Source organism: Sesamum indicum, linkage group LG2 (genome assembly GCF_000512975.1).
Source record: "Sesamum indicum cultivar Zhongzhi No. 13 linkage group LG2, S_indicum_v1.0, whole genome shotgun sequence".
Lineage (NCBI taxonomy): Eukaryota > Viridiplantae > Streptophyta > Magnoliopsida > Lamiales > Pedaliaceae > Sesamum > Sesamum indicum.
Window position 1 is genome coordinate 12,609,439 of NC_026146.1, and position 6,474 is coordinate 12,615,912.

Consider the following 6,474-nt stretch of genomic DNA (forward strand, 5'->3'; position numbering starts at 1 on the left):
TATTTTTTTAATAATTAATACTTCATTCAATAAAATTACTGATAATTTTGTTTGTTTTACAGGAGACGTTCCAAAAAATGCTGGAAGATTATCAGCCCCAGCCCACAGCCGACGACCTCAGTGCCCCCGTCGAGCCCGAGGCTTCGGTGGCAATGACGGAGCAATAGATGTGGCTGACTGTAGTCGAGGGCAAGAATAAGGACTGAGTATTCGGCCTTGGTTCTGAGGCCCACGTTTCCAGCTGCACATTCACACTACCACTGCCACCTCTACCGCTAAACCCGGGCATGGAGGACCGCATCAGCAGGCTCGAGACAATGATGGCCAACATGATGGATATGATGAGGTGAACACCACCTCCGACAAATCCCCCTGCCGAGAACCAAGACGCTAACGAGGAGCGTTTAGATTAGGTTTTACATTTCTTTTTCATTTTTGTAACTAAATACTCTTTCATATTAATATAATATATTTTTTAATTATTTATTTTTCATAATATTTATTAAATTTCATTATTTTATATTTATTCAATTAATTAAATATATAGATAAAATTATAATTATATATGAAATCATTAAAATGTATAAATTTATTTATCTATTCAAATTTATTAAATATATTAATAAATTATAAAAAATTATAAAATTAAAAAATTAGGAACCATTTTAGTAATACTAAAGAAAATATTACAAATTTTATCAGGACCCGATCCAAAAACTGTTATAAAGGTTGTCTCAAATAAGTGTTCCTTAACTGGATGAACCATTCCAAATTAATGGATAATCGTTCCAAATACAATTCCTAATCAGTATCAAATATATGTTCCAAATTACATAAATTGTTCTTAATGTTATTACTAAAATAGTTCTACAAACGTGTTCCTAATTCACTAACCCGTTGCAAATAACAGTTCCAAATTTAATCCCAATTAAAAAAAAATGCTTCCGAAATTAAAGCAAGAGTATTACAAATCCCGTTCTAAAATTTCAGCGACAAAACTAAATTATCAATTCCAAAAAAATCGTCACTAACCGTTCCAATTCTTAAATTAATTTTTTTTTGGGATTAAAACAACATTAGGAACAACTTACTACGATTGGTACAGTTACCATCCTAAATTTTTATAATGCCGACTGTAAGGATGGATTTTCAATCATTCCAAATCCTTTCCAAAGTCTGCTCCAAATAAGTTATGTGTTCTGCTGATCGTTTCGAAGTAAAAAAACACCATTCCTAACCCCCCCCCCAAATCCCATCTTTATTGTAGTGAAATCATATACAATACAGTTTATAGTATCCCAAATATAATAGGACTCCTCTAAGATTGACCCTATATAGATAGAGTTTATAGTCTCCATAATTCATATTGGGATAAGAACTCATCTTGAAATAGAGTTGAGTAGACTTATAAATAAATGACATTATTGTGATCAAAGAACACAAATGAAAGTGAATTGATCACAATACACAATTTACCCCTAAATGCAATGTGAAAGTGAATTGCTCACTACACACAAGTTGTCCCTAAATACTCTCTCAATACATAGTTTTCTCTATGTTATTTGTTGGAGCATCAACAAAGACACTGTGGATTTGGTAATGATCTACCAAATTAATCGAGCAAGGTTCATAATTGTAATCTTGAAGATGGTATGCTTTCATGTGTGTGGTCTTAAAAGACATATCCATGATTTAATCAAGCTAAGGACTTGTAGACCAGCCTTAACTTGATCGTGTCAATGCATCTGGCAAAGCTAGAGCATATCCATCAAGAAAACCTTAAATATCTCACCCAATCATATATCCTCGTCTTCTGGTCCTTGGTCAGGGTATATGCGACTTTCGACATGGCGTTCAGTCTGTGTTCACCCACCTCAACCTCTAGGAAATTACATATGTTATTCAAATTCTTTCATGCATTCAGATTATCCTTTATTTTTCTCTTGATGTCCATAATGGTGTTGAAAATGTTGTCAAACACTTAATTCTCATATGCATGGCAATAAGGTTGTGTTGTATCCAGTGCATCCCCCAATTATGAAAGATTCTAGAAGATGTATTTCTTCGTCCACTTATACTCGACATTGTACCTTAGTAGGTGTCTCAATGGATCTTCAATCGTAGTACTATATTGTTCCACATGACAATGGATTTCTTCTCCTATCAATCTCATCCTTCCAATTCTCATCTCCTACAAATTTTGACTGAAGATTTTTTGTTTTTCTGGTAAGAATGTTCATAAGGGAGAAACTACCTATGACATTTAAAGTAGCATGCCTTTTTTCCATGCTGCAAATAGAACGCTCCTATGTCATCTATATAAATAGGACACCCTATAATACAAGCAGTACTCCATCCAGATACTATCCTATAAGCGAGGAGGTCATTCACAGTCCATATTAATGTTGTCACTAGTAAACCCAAGTCCCTTATCATCTTTCCGTGTCGTAGTAATCGGGTGGAAAGGTGTGATCATGGGATAATAGGTCACTAGCCCATTGGGACACCTCATCGTAGCATTTGTGCAGCAGGTTGTACTCAATCTTGATGTTCACTAGTTGGGCAACTGCCGACAATTGGGATTCACCACAACCATTGACATTGTTGATCGGTCGTCTGCACTGCATTAGAAAATCGATCCAATTTTGGATATATCATAGTCGTAGACTCCCCCACTGTAGTACGAACTAAGGCTAGCCTCACAAGCATTTGTGGAAAAGGAGTTAGCAGCCTGGTGCTCAAGCTCGACATGGGACTAGAAAAATTATGGGCTAGCATCATAAATCATTCTTTGGTATCAATTTCATCTGCTGGTAATCACTCTAGTACGTTGTTGGGTTAGGTTCATAGGAGTTTGCAGGAACCGGTGTGGGCAAATCATCACAGTACTTTGTCACTGGTGCCACACCATGAGCTGTCACATTATAGTATCTCTCCCCAAACCCTTCATATATAAGTGGAACATACCTCATTTGTCATTTTGAATTTATGATTTTATAGGCATACTGATCCTTCGCCCAATTTACAAAATTTCAAATACGGCTTTAAAGAAAATTTTAGTCCCGTATCCTTAGGGTTTTTCTGATTTGGTCCTCTAATTTTGTGCCTTCCCAATTTGGTCATGTATCTTTCAAATCTGCTAGGTTTTGGTCCTTCAGCCAAATTAGTGACCATTTTGCCCTTCTATAAAGAAACTCAATATAGTCCATACACATGCCCTAATTTGGCCTATCATGCTTCCCAAATAAAATTAAGTCCCCATAATTCATACCATGGTTTGACCGCCTTGCTCTTGGATATTCCAACTCCTTAGTTTTACGTACTTCTTCTAACCACACAACCGTAGCTAATGGTTCACAGACTTTTAGCTCCTTCAGCAACAAAACAACACAACCCTACTTCGTTTCCTACCTTAGGGTGTAGAAGGTGCTTCAAAATAGAGACTTAATAATACTTTGGGATAAACAAGTGGAATAGAAATATTTTCTTTATTTGAAGAAATATATGAATATTATATAGATATTATATCCTCCATTGGAGGAGACAACTATTTAGTCTCTCATATGATAGAGGACTTAATTTGTTAGGGAAACCCCCATAAACTAACAAATTTGAAAAAAATACAAAGACTCAACTATACTTGAAATATTATGCTTTGAAGAGTTGAAAGAGTTTTCTGATAATCCCCCTCTACTTCGTTGTTTCCTTATTTATAACCGTCCGCGGACTTCAAACTCTTTTTTAGATGACTTCATTATGTTCATCATCACGTTGTCTTTTCCAGTTGGTAGTCATGATGGCTTGTCGGCTATGTGATTGCTAGCTGGTTTCATGCTTTGCTGACTGTTGGCTTTTGTTGTTTTCTGCCGACAGTCTCATTCTTGAACTTTTACATTCTCCAATTCTTACCTCGTTCTGTAAAAATTCTTTATTTTACCTTTGTCCTGATTTGGTTCGGTTTCTTTTGGGTGATCCGAATTTGTCTCAAACAGGGGTGTTTCTTGTTTCTAACAACAAAGGCATACATGGTTATGCCATTGCCCGACATGCAGAATGTTGCATGTCTTCATCCTTATTGCTTCAATTGCTAGTAGCTTATTTTTCCAAATTTAACACTCTCTTCTTTTCAAATAAGTTTTTTGCGAACTCAATACTCTTTCCTATCATGGAGTTTAACAGAAACGATTCAGTTCACTTTATTTGAGAAAATTTTGAATGGATACTTGACCTTGTCCATCTCAGTGAGGCAGACCCATAATCTCCAAACTCTTATGGTAGAGATATCATCTTCACTAATAGCTGATACCAGGAGAGTTTTTCTTGAGGCAACTTTAATTTTGTTGAAAGCTATCGTATCTAATCTCTGCAGCTTGATGCAATGGAAGGCTGGATGAGATCCATTCACTGTTGTTTTTGGAGCTGTTGATATGAATTTTAATTCTAGAATATCTCCTCTTTTCAAGTGGGTTTTTTTTTTTTTTTTTTTTTTTGCTAAGAGTCGTCTACTGCCCCACTAATCCATTCTAGAAGCTTTGAAATTTTCGAAAAACTTGGTGACATAGTATGAACTGAAACCAAGGCTCCGAAATCATACCATTATCGGACATTTTCGCGTTTGGACCCCTCTAACATCCAAACTCTATTGTACTTTTTGGATGTTTCGATGATGGTCTTGCTTGGGTTCATCATTTGTGGGAAAATAATTTTTGTCACATTTGCTGGTATACCTGCCAAGCAGAAAAAGAAGAAGATATTAACTCGTTAGTATTAACTTAGAGGTGTTGGATTGACTTGAATCATCAAGAGTTTGCACTTTCTGTGACCCAATTGTTGCCGTTTTATCAAAGTCTGGTGATGGCCTCATTCAATCGGTGCTTGAATTTGACGCGATAGGTCTAAAGCCCTACACTCTAAGGGCATGTTTAGGCTCATCCTCTCTCAAATCTTGAGTCATCTCAGATGGTGATGCAATCCTAATTAGTTCTCATAGATTGTTCCATAGCGAGGTGGAGTAGTTATTTTTCTTAAAAAATAATTTATATAATTTTTATATAATATAATTATACATATAATATAATTTAAAACTTATTAGTTTTTATCCTCTTAAAACATGTCAAAATGTCTTCCAACTCATATCCAAAGCCACGTAAGATTAAAATCCCCCCCAAAATTGTCCAACTCAGCTGCTATGTCATCTTTCTGGTAAAAAATTAAAATTTCAATGACTGGGAACTATTTTTCGTCATTTTTGTAACTTACAAGACTAAATAAACAAAAGACATGCTTATAAAACTAAAACTAAGAGGGGGTAAAATTAAAGGACGAAAAAAGTATTATTTTTCCTTTTTTAGTAAATCATATATATATATATATATTTGCACATGTCGTGGTCCAATTAGCCAATCAAGTAACGAAATAATTCCGTTCTTCATTCGGAATTTATCCATTTTAGATATTTACAAAATCCAATTTTGATATGAACTTTAATTTGAAATTCAATTATTAGTCAATTTCTTTGAACTTTTAATTAGTATTTATCCCATAAAATTTGAAAACAAATGCGATTTTAGTTTTATAAGTATAGGGGTTGGTAATTATGATCCTATTGAAACCAATTTTTATAATTTGGTCCTTCAATTAGAAAAAATGACAATACGAGGATAATTCTAGTTGAATATTCATAAATTGGTTCAAAAAGTGCTTGTATTGTGCTTGTATTGTGCATGTAACATTAATTTGAAAGTTTTCTACCAAAATTCTACTCAAATTATCATTTTTTTTAAAAATTAAAGAATCGAATTACCAAAATTGATATCATCGGATCCAAATTACCACCCCATATACTCAATACACTAAAAGTACAATTTTCCCTCATGCTCCATTCTTCTAGTGGAAACTTGTAAAAACTTTAATTTGTGCTCGAGCAACTCCCTAAGAAGCAAATTTCAAGTCAACTTTTTAACAAGTAAAATTCTCAAAATCAAATCACCTCTTCACTAATTTAGTGCAGTACATAGCAAGACTCTTCCCACGCAGTGTCATGCCAAAGCATGCATGCTTTCATGACTTGCTTCAATGGCTATTGTTTGCCTAAAAGCAACACCCCAACTGCATGAATTACAGTAGTTTTGGAACACAAATCTTGTGCTCACTTAAGGACTTGGCACTCATTATATTAACAAAGTTCATTTCGAATTCGTATCAGTACTGTTGTTTCCTCTGCATCCTATAATGTCCATGGCAATGTCCATTTTCACCATCACTCTCCTTGTTTGGTTCATCAGCATCCCACGGACATCCTCAGCCAATCAAGAAGCCAAGGTCTTCATGGTTCTGATGGAGGATGAGCCCCTTGTCATGATGTCGTCACTAAGGTTTATATAAAAACCCTACCAATCTTGATGTTTTTACAACCTTAATGGCAGCTTCCCTGGTTCTTTGTCTGATCGTTTTCCCCGTTTTATGTCCAATCGT